Source organism: Tachyglossus aculeatus (genome assembly GCF_015852505.1).
Source record: "Tachyglossus aculeatus isolate mTacAcu1 chromosome 12 unlocalized genomic scaffold, mTacAcu1.pri SUPER_6_unloc_2, whole genome shotgun sequence".
NCBI classification, from domain to species: Eukaryota; Metazoa; Chordata; class Mammalia; order Monotremata; family Tachyglossidae; genus Tachyglossus; species Tachyglossus aculeatus.
Genome location: NW_024044829.1, coordinates 8,976,958 through 8,986,818, shown reverse-complemented (window position 1 = coordinate 8,986,818; position 9,861 = coordinate 8,976,958). Strand labels below are relative to the sequence as shown.

Sequence of the window (9,861 nt, the reverse complement as noted above, 5' to 3'; positions counted from 1 at the left end):
GGCTAGGCTGTAGAAGGAGAGAAGGGAGGTGAGGTAGGAGGAGGCTAGGTGATGGAGAGCCTTGAAGCCGAGAGTGAGGAGTTTTTCCCTGATGCATACGTTGATTGGTAGCCCCTGGAGATTTTTGAGGAGGGGAGTAACATGCTCAGAGTGTTTCTGCACCAAGACGATCTGGGCAACAGCGTGAAATATAGATTAAATATAATGATAAGCAATGGTAATAATATATTATAATAATTTTAAATATAATTATGCATAAATTTTATTTGTTTATTATTTATTTGTCATTAATAATTTACTCGGTTATAAATGAATGAATAATAAATAAATAAAAATAAATGATCATATATTATATAAATTTATATTATATAAATTTATAATATATGCATTCACCACAGTTAAAAATTTATTCCCCACAGTTTCAAAGGCAGAGCCCCCTTCAAGAGCCAGTCTCAGTGGCATGAGCTCCTCTGTGGCAGTTCCTTTAGAAATGGCCCCAGCTTCAAAATGCCCCAAGCAGTTGCCATGGCAAGTGGAGGCATGACTTGTGCAGGGGAGGGTGCCAGTCAGAACTCTCCTTGGCCCAGGCTTTGGGCCAAAGCCCTGTTAGATGCTGCGGTCATCCAGCTTTGCATGGGAAGAAGGCGAAAGCTGTGACTGAAGAGCCTGGAAGTAAATGATCAAGTGTTGTGATCGGGTTTGTCTGATATCCATTTTTGTTTTCACATCCCTTCCTCCCATCCCTTTGTACACCCTTCTTCACGGAAGAAGAATGCCCGCAAAAACTTCCCGCCACAAAACCTGCCTAACCAAGGCCTCCCCCACCCTGACCTGCCTGACAAAAGCCATCCCTGTTGTCCACTAGCAGACTTGACATGACTGACTCCATTTTGTGCAGGCTAAGAGAACAACTCCTTTTTGTATTGTCTGCAACAGATGCCTTCAAGGCCATTAAACAAGTAACACTTATCTATGTAAGGTCCTAGGTCAGATGACATCCTGACAAGACAGTGACAACAGAAGATAACAGAATTTACACACCTATCTATGCAAGGCCATATGGCAGATAACAACAACCTTTACAAGGCAGTAAAAACAGAGAATTTACAGCATCCTGTTGGTCCTAATTGGATTCCTGAAATTCCTAAATGCTCCCTCCCATGTTGCTGTAACTGAATAAAAGACGCAGTGAGAATGGGATCGGGGCTGCTTGATCTGGGTCCCTGGCCCCTTGCAGCCGCGCGCTAATAAAATCCACTTCTAAATTTCTACTTGGGTCTCACTCGCTGATTCTCGGCACAACACAAGCACTTGAATTTGAAGCCATAGGCTCCTGGAAGTTAGCGGTATGGAATGATGCAGTCAAAATGACACCTGTGAGAGACTGTTTCTACTACCCTGGAGAGCACTGGTTGGAGAAGGGAAAGATTGATGGCAAAGACTTCAGCAAGGGGTAATAATCAAGTGATTATTTGGACCTGAGAACTTGCTAAGGTTAGAATACAGGCCAACGACACTGGTACAGAATTTTTCTACATCTTGGGTAAGCAACTGGTCCGTATTAGCTATTCTGTTGTCTAGATTGTCCATTTTATAGTATGTGAAAGCTTGTAGATATTCCTCATAGAGGTATTTGGTGAGTCTTACTCGGAAGCACAGTTTAAGGTAATTTAGCCCAAACTTCCAAAGAGATGAGGCATGGCAGCGATGAAGTTGAACAAATATTTCTTGAAATCTTTTCTGCTGCGACCAATGATACCACTTTCAATGAGGGTTCCATTTTGAATCATCCAAACATCGCAATATGTGCGAGATACCAGCATAGCAGCAATAAGTAACAAATAACCTGTCTCTTTACAAAACATCCGGGGGACCATGATTTTCAGGATTTGCCAGATCCTTGCAAAGCACACTTTGCCCACCATAGCCCACTCTTTCTTTCCCTCTTTCTCACTGCTCTGTAACGGTGGCTTTCCACTTTTCTTGCCTTGGAGGGTGGAGTCCTGCTGCTGCCACCTCCATCGCTGATGCTGCCTGTGCAGGAGGCAGAGGCACAGGATGGCCGCAGCCACCAGCGATGAGTTGCATGCCGTGAGGAACTTGCTGTAGGCCATCATGGCTGCCCGGCCCGTGAGATCTCCTGACTCCCAGTCTCTTTCCATTAGGTCACATAGCTTCTCATTTCTCTTCTCCTTGGGGTTCACTAAATCCCCCAACCCAGGATGCGGAGAAAACCATTAGAGCATGAAGATGCTAGGTTTGAAATAACTCAAAGGAAATGCTTCTACATGCAGCAATTGGTGAGGACCTTGTGAGCACAGGACGTTGAGCAGGCACAGAGTGTTGGGAGTTTTAAGAAGGAATTGAATCAATTTGTGGAAGAGTCATTTAAAATTGGTTACACTAGAGGGAAAGTTATGGTTATATAGGGAAAAGAAAGGAATGCTACAAAGTCCCTAAACGTTAGGATCAGATGAGGTCACTGAGGCACAAAGTAGCTAAGTGGCTTGCCTAAAGTCAAGACAAGGGTTGGAGCCTTCTGACTCCCAGGCCCATGTTCTGGACACTGCACTGTGATAGCAGTGGGCAGAGATAAGAGGTTGATGGATCGGGGATTTCTAAGGAAGTGAGAGGAAACCTCCCAAAAGCCTCACACAGCGACTGAAAGCACACACAAACAGGGAAATAAAGGGAGAAAGAGTCATAAATGGAGATACAGAGGGATTCAGAAAAGCAAAAACAGAATCTCAGTTGGGCAGAGACAGGGTCAGAGCCACAGAGCCACAAAGTACCAGAATTCAAAGAGAGGAGAGAGGTTCAGAAAGAACAGAGAAAACGATATAATTGCATACAATATATTTTACAAAGCCTTTGAAGCTTTTAAGACCAACTAAAGCTAAAAGCTCAGCAAAATTTCTTACATTGCCAGTAATCTGGTTTTAGCTTCGTGTTCACAGATTCACTTTCTAACGCTAATCGATTTCACCAACATGAGGAAAAAGCATCAGACAAGAAACTCTTAAAACCGCTCTTAGCCAGAGTCAGTCCAATTGCTGGTATTCTATGTCGAGTCTTTCACCTCTCCTCTCTCAGCTATGCATGTTTCATTAAGCTCTGTTATGAGTCCCCTCTGCTTCTATGCCCATTGTCTCTTGGTGCTTACCCACTTTCATAGTTTCATCTACCACCTCCATATGGAAAATTCCCCACAGCACATATGTGTCCACCTAGAATCATATATTTATTTATTTACTTATATAGAATTATTTATATGAATGTCTGTCTGTCTCTCTAGACTATCTGTTGTTATATTGTACTCTCCCAAGTGATTAGTACAGTGTTTGTACACTGTAAGCGCTGAATAAATGCAAGTGAATGAATGAATGTACTCCCAAATCTACTTCTTTAGCCCTACTCCTCATGTTTCACCTGCAATCCCACAGCCCCCTTGCCCCCAAGACATCTCCTCTTGGATATCCCACTGGCCCCTAAATCACCATCATCATCAATGGCATTTGTTGAGCACTTGCTATGTGCAGAACATCGTACTAAGTGCTTGGGAGAGTACTACTAAACAGTGGGTAAACGTATTCTCTGCCCACAATGAGATTACAGTCTAGTGGGGGAGACAGATATTAGTATAAATAAATGATTCATAAAATGTAATTTATGGATATGTGCAGAAATGTGTTTTTATTTTCTGTTTTCCAGGTGCTAAGTACAGTCCTTTACTCTCAGTGGGTACTCAGTAAATATTGCTACTACTCCTTCTTCTCTCCTTTGTCCTTCTCCCCTCTTCCTCCCCTCTTCTTCCCCTCTTCCTCCTCTTCTTCCTTCTCCTATTACTACTACTACTATTATCACTATTATAGCGGTCTGAGAAGACAGTGACCAAAACCGGTAGAATGATTTTATTTTCTCAAAAATTGTCTCCAATAGGAAAAGATTTTGGTGCTCATACCACTGATGAGGTTTAAGCCAACAAAGGAAATGAGAACAGAGATGGTGTAGCAAATGTTTCTGAATATGTACCAGGCATTCTGCTAAACAATCAATCAACCAATCAATCATATTTATTGAGCACTTACTGTGGGCATAGCATTGTACTATGAACTTGGGAAAGTGTAAAATAATAGAGTTGATAGATACATTTCCTGTATATAATGAGCTTACAGTCTAGAGGAGGAAAAAGATGTTCATATAAATGAATTAAGGATATGTACATAAATACTGTGGGGTTGAGTTGGGGGTGAATAAAGTGTGCAGATCCAAATGCAGAAGGAACACAGAAGGGTATGGGAGAAGAGGAAATTAGGGCTTAGTTAGGCAAGGTCTCTTGGAGATGTGCCTTCAAAAAGGCTTTGTTTGGGGCAAGGGGAGTTTATGCAACTAGATTGCAGCCAGCCCATCACTGAAAAATAACTCAAGTAGGAAAGTTTTGATGTAAATGACTGTCAGATCTTGATAGCCTAACATGACTAACTCTCATAATCAGTGTTTGGATGGTGCGAGATTTCAACAAGTAGACTGAATTCTATTTTTTTGTTTTCACTTATATACTTTCACCCAACATTCATTTTAGCATACTGGATGATCCTTACATCATTTAAGTCCTGTGTTCAAATATTGGTTTCCAAGCATTCTCTCTTTATCAGTGTGTATCAGTGAACACCAGTGTACATCTCTCACCTACAGGATTTCCATCCAATTATTCTCACAGTTCAAGGAGATGCCACAAGTCTTCTTTGAAATTTTTGATTAAAGATGAATTCCTAGACAATAAATATTACTTAGGAATATTGAGAAGCAGTGTTTCTTAGTGGATAAAGCTCGTCTGGGAGCCAGAAGGATTTGAGTCCTAATCTGAGCTCTGGCACGTCTCTGCTGTTGTGACCTTGGGCAAGTCACTTAACTTCTCTGGGCCTCTGTTACCCCATCTGTAAACTGGGGATTAAGATTGTGAGCTCCATGTGGGACATGGGCTGTGTCCATCCTGATTAGCTTGTATCTACCCCAGACCTTAGAACAGTGCATGGTGCATAATAAGCTCTTAACAAATACCATAAAAACAATAAAAACAAATTTAGGTGAACTAGTGACTGTCTCTCCTCAATCAGTTGTTTTGTGATGTCCCACACTTATGTGGCCTTTACAATGAGTATATAAAAATTTTGCAGAGTCATGGCATTATCTGAAGAACTGGTAAACATATTTTTGAGAATCAGGGACATTGCCAAAATAGCAGAGAAAATAGTAAAGAAGTATCCTTACTTAAATGGCTTCAGATGACATAAAAAAAGAAATTTAAGAATGAGCTGTAAAAGCCAATGAGGTGGGAATCCTACCTTGAGTTGCCACTGTGAATCTTGATGATCTTTGGTGAATTTAGGTTTTTACCATCCCAGCTCTTAGATTGTCACATTATAGAGCTGCTTTAGAGATGAAGGACACAATGCACTTTTGGGATAGGTTGGGTATGTGGTTACAAAAGAAATAAATTATTTAGGTAAAACTTCTCAGATATCCAACCTATCCCAAAAGTGCACTGTGTCCATCTCTAAAGCAGCTTTAGACCATGTGACCATGTGCTCTGGCAGAGGGCTGAAAACTTAATGCCTGGAAGACAGCTCACTGACCATCCTCTTTGCAAATCTGTAGGTGCAGAAAATAGGAAAGACCACTAGGAGACCCTTTTATTAATGCCTCTCCATCCCTCCTTCCAGTATCCAACTTTACAGGTTTCTCTTTGAGCTGCAGACAGACATTTAAAGGAGATGCATTACAAGTTCGCAGCTCTATCATAATGCTTAGGATTCTCTCTCCTTCCCTCAGACGAATTTACTTTTTTTTTTCTTGAAGCATGTGCCAAAATAGTTAAGCCCTGGGCTATTTGGGAGATTGTGTCTCTGCCTAATCAATTCCTTTAATATAGGAGCAGCCTTGGTGCCAGTAATACTGAATCAGATTCTCCAGATGTGTGTCCATATATGGAAGAGGTATATGGGTGTGCCAACATGCACACACATACCTGTGGGCCATGCACCTGAACTAGATAGGTAGCAGCCCCTGAACCTTGGAGAAGCAGCGTGGTGTAGTGGATAAAGCATGGGCATGGGAGTCAAAAGGTCATAGGTTCTAATCCCGGCAGTACCACTTGTCTGCTGTGGGCCTTGGGCAAGTCACCTCACTTCTCTGGGCCTCAGTTACTTCATCTGTAAAATGGGGATTAAGACTGTGAGCCCCATGTGGGATAGGGACTGTGTTCAACCCAATTTGCTGGTATCCCTGTCAGCACTTAGTACAGTGCCTGACACCTAGTAAGTGTTTAACAAATACCACTATTATCATTATTATTATTATTGTTATTATTATTACCCCGAGTGAAGCAGCGATACGGGGGGCAGGGCGGAATTTCTGAGTGCACGGATTGGGCTGCAGGCTACAGTTCTCCCTGCCTTTCATTCATTCAATCATATTTATTGAGCGCTTACTGTGTGCAAAGCACTGTACTAAGTGCATATTTATTGAGCACTTACTGTATACAGAGCAGTGTGTTAAGCCCTACAATTGAATGAGAACACAATATAATAACATTGATGGAAATTATCCCATACCTACAGTGAGCTTACAGTCTTCCAAAGTGAAGTAAAAGGTCATCGGCCTCACCCTGCCCCCTTCATATTTTCTATCTTGTTAGCTCCAATATTATTAGTTCCTCTCCCCTATAAAGTCTTCATCCTCTGGACTAAGCTTCTCATAAAGCTCTCCCTGTGTCTTTAAGACCTAGCTCTTCGTAGATCCAACTGTCTCAAGCCACCACTATGATCCAACTCCTTGCTGCCTCACTCTCCATCTGTTTTCTGTCCCACTATCCCTCTATCATGTAAGAAGCCAATTTTGTTCTACCTGTTTTGGTCACTGTATTCTCAGACCCTTTCTGCCCTTGTAGTAGTAGTAGTAGTAGTTCGACTGTTAGCTCCACCTGGCACAGGAACTGTGCCTGATCTGATTAACTTGTATCTATTCCAGCACTTTGTGTCAAACATTGTTTTACATAGTTATTATCTATGAAGAGCCTGGAAAGAGTCATGAAATGTGCTGATGTAACAATTGCCACAAAAATATCAATTGTCAACTCTATGGTGTTTCCAGTAACAATGCATATATCTGAAAGCTGGACAGTGAAAAAATGGGACAGAAAGGACACTGGTTTTTTTAAAATGTGGTGTTGGAGAAGGCTTTTGCGAATGCCTTGGACTGCCCAAAATACAAACAAATGGATTTTGGAGCAAATTACACCAAAGTGGTCTTTGGAAGGCTAAATGACTCGGCTTGGATTAGCATATTTTGGACACATAATCAGGAGGACTAATTCTCTGGAGAAGATGTAAATGCTAGGAAAAGTCCAGGGAAAATGTGGAAGAGGCAGGCCGGCAGCTAGATGAATAAAGGCCATAACAACAATAAGCAGAAGAACCATTAGAAAAGTTGTGGATTATAGCAGAGGACAGGACGTTCTGGAGAAAGTATATCCATGGAGTCACCATGACTCGGAAATGACTCAACAGCACTTAATGATTGTGGTGTATGAAGGCATGGACTCCGGCTAGGGTAAGCACGAAATCGTTTATTGGGTTAAGCAGCAAGACTTTTATATCTTTCAATCACGTTCTGTATTTTTCCATGTTCCTGTGTTTATAACTAACACTACTATTCTGTAACCTTCAAAGCCAGTAACAAGCAACACCCGTCCATGCAAGGCCGTAGGGCCGATAACAAGTAACTCTTGCCTGTACAAGACTGTGATAACAGAGACTAGCCTTTTGGCCACAGCTCTCCTCTCAGTTCCTTGTTTACTTGGCCCTGCTGTTCCGCACAAATGATAATGATAAATATGTCAAATAGTGTTTCACATATATTGACCCTTTAACAAATACCATAATTAGTAGTAGTAATTGTAGGCAGTAGTAAGCAGAGAAGCAGCGTGGCCCAGTGGAAAGAGCCCGGGCTTGGGAGTCAGAGGTCATGAGTTCTAATCCCGGCTCCACCACTTGTCAGCTGTGTGACTTTGGACAAGTCATTTAACTTCTCTGCTACCCCATGAGTTACCTCATCTGTAAAATGGGGATTAAGACTGTGAGCCCCACGTGGGCCAACCTGATCATCTTGTATCCTCTACCTGCCCCAGCGCTTAGAACAGTGCCTTGCATATAATAAGTGCTTAATACCATCTTTATTAGTATTATTAATAGTAGTAGTATTTGTTGAGGACCTGCCGGGTCTGATGCACTATCCAGCCAAACTGGAGCCCACACCCAGAAATACGTCCTCATCCTATAACTGAGGGAGGAGAACCTAGAAAGTAAGTCAGCATCTCTCCATGCTCACCACTCATTCTACACACATTCCATTCAACTAGCACTCCCATCCTGTATGACAACGTTGACCAGTGTTCCACGTGGCTCCTATTAGGAGCCAGGCACAAGCCCCCCACCTTAGAAGTGAAAGTTAGGAGCCTCCACCACACCTTCCCTCTGTTGGTCATTGAGGTCATAGAGGCTTTGATCAGGGTGGATGGATGCACCATATATCCTTGGATCTTTTTTTTTTTTTCTGTCTCCCCCTTCTAGACTGTGAGCCCATTGTTGGGTAGGGATCGTCTTTATATGCTGATGATTTGTACTTTTCAAGACCTTACTACATTGCTGCACACAGTAAGCGCTTAATAAATACGACTGATTGAATGAATGAATGTTTAAAAAGCTCTACAAGATTTGGAATGGACCAGCCACTGTGAAACTGTTTTAGACCTGGACAGGGCCCCACATCCAGCACGAGTGGAGCATGTCCTCGGAAGATAACCATTTCAAATTAGGGGAAGCTCAGCTCAAGGGGACAGCTTTGGTAGACAGCCTCTCTACCTTTTTTGTGGCATTTGTTGAGGGCTAACTATTTGCCAAATTTTGTTCTAAGCGCTGGGGTAGGTACAGGCCAATTAGGTCAGACGCAGTCCCCGTCTCACATGGGGCTCACAGTATAAGTAGGAGGGAGAACAGGTATTGAATCCCCATTTTACAGTTGAGGAAACTGAGGCACCGAGAAGTCAAGTGATTTTGCCCAAGATTGCACAGCAAGCAATTGGCAGAGTCAGGTTTAGAACCCGGGCCCTTTGACTCCAAGGCCTGTGCTCTTTCTGCTAGAGCACAGAGCTTCCCTACTTCACCGGATCAACTCTATGGACAATAGATACGTTTAAACCGGTTAGTGAGGCAAGAGTCCACGCTCAAGACAGACCACAGGGGAAACTGTGGGAGGGTCTTGGAAACTGTGAAAATGAGGAGTTGGAGAATGGAGTTTCTAGCTCTAGGTCTGGTGGCCGGGGGGAGAGGATTCTTTTGAGTCTCTCTTCTTCTCCCTCTCCTTCCCCACAGTGAAAGTCATTTGTCACAGAGATGGAACTAGAATTTGCACCGTCACCACCACCCTGCCAGAACAGGATGTCCTGACGTGGCTGCCTTCCCTGACTCATTCCTGTGACTCATTCCAGAGCCTTTTCTGACACTTGTGACCAGCCCCCAAATCTATAGCGGGCTGGATTATCCTTCTGGGCTGGGTTAGGGAGCACTGAGAAGTCTCTCAGGTCTCCAGTCAACCCTGTCTCTGGGGTCGTCTGAACTGAAACTCTTTATGGTCTTTTGGCTTAATCTTCCTTGTCCAATCCCTTGTGCCTGAGTATCTTAAAGTTCACTTCTGGGCATATGCCAAATTACCTTCACTGACCCCCTCCACATCTGAAAGGGCAGCAGGATTTTCCTGACACCAAAGGCCAAAAATATGGAGGTCTTGGGTGACTACTTTCTG

The 9,861-nt window shown here is 42.9% G+C and overlaps 1 pseudogene; it reads right to left on the bottom strand.

The window, feature by feature from the left end:
• Positions 1-1,443: 1,443 nt before the first annotated feature.
• LOC119921344 lies at positions 1,444-2,117 on the bottom strand (annotated as a pseudogene).
• Positions 2,118-9,861: the final 7,744 nt, after the last annotated feature.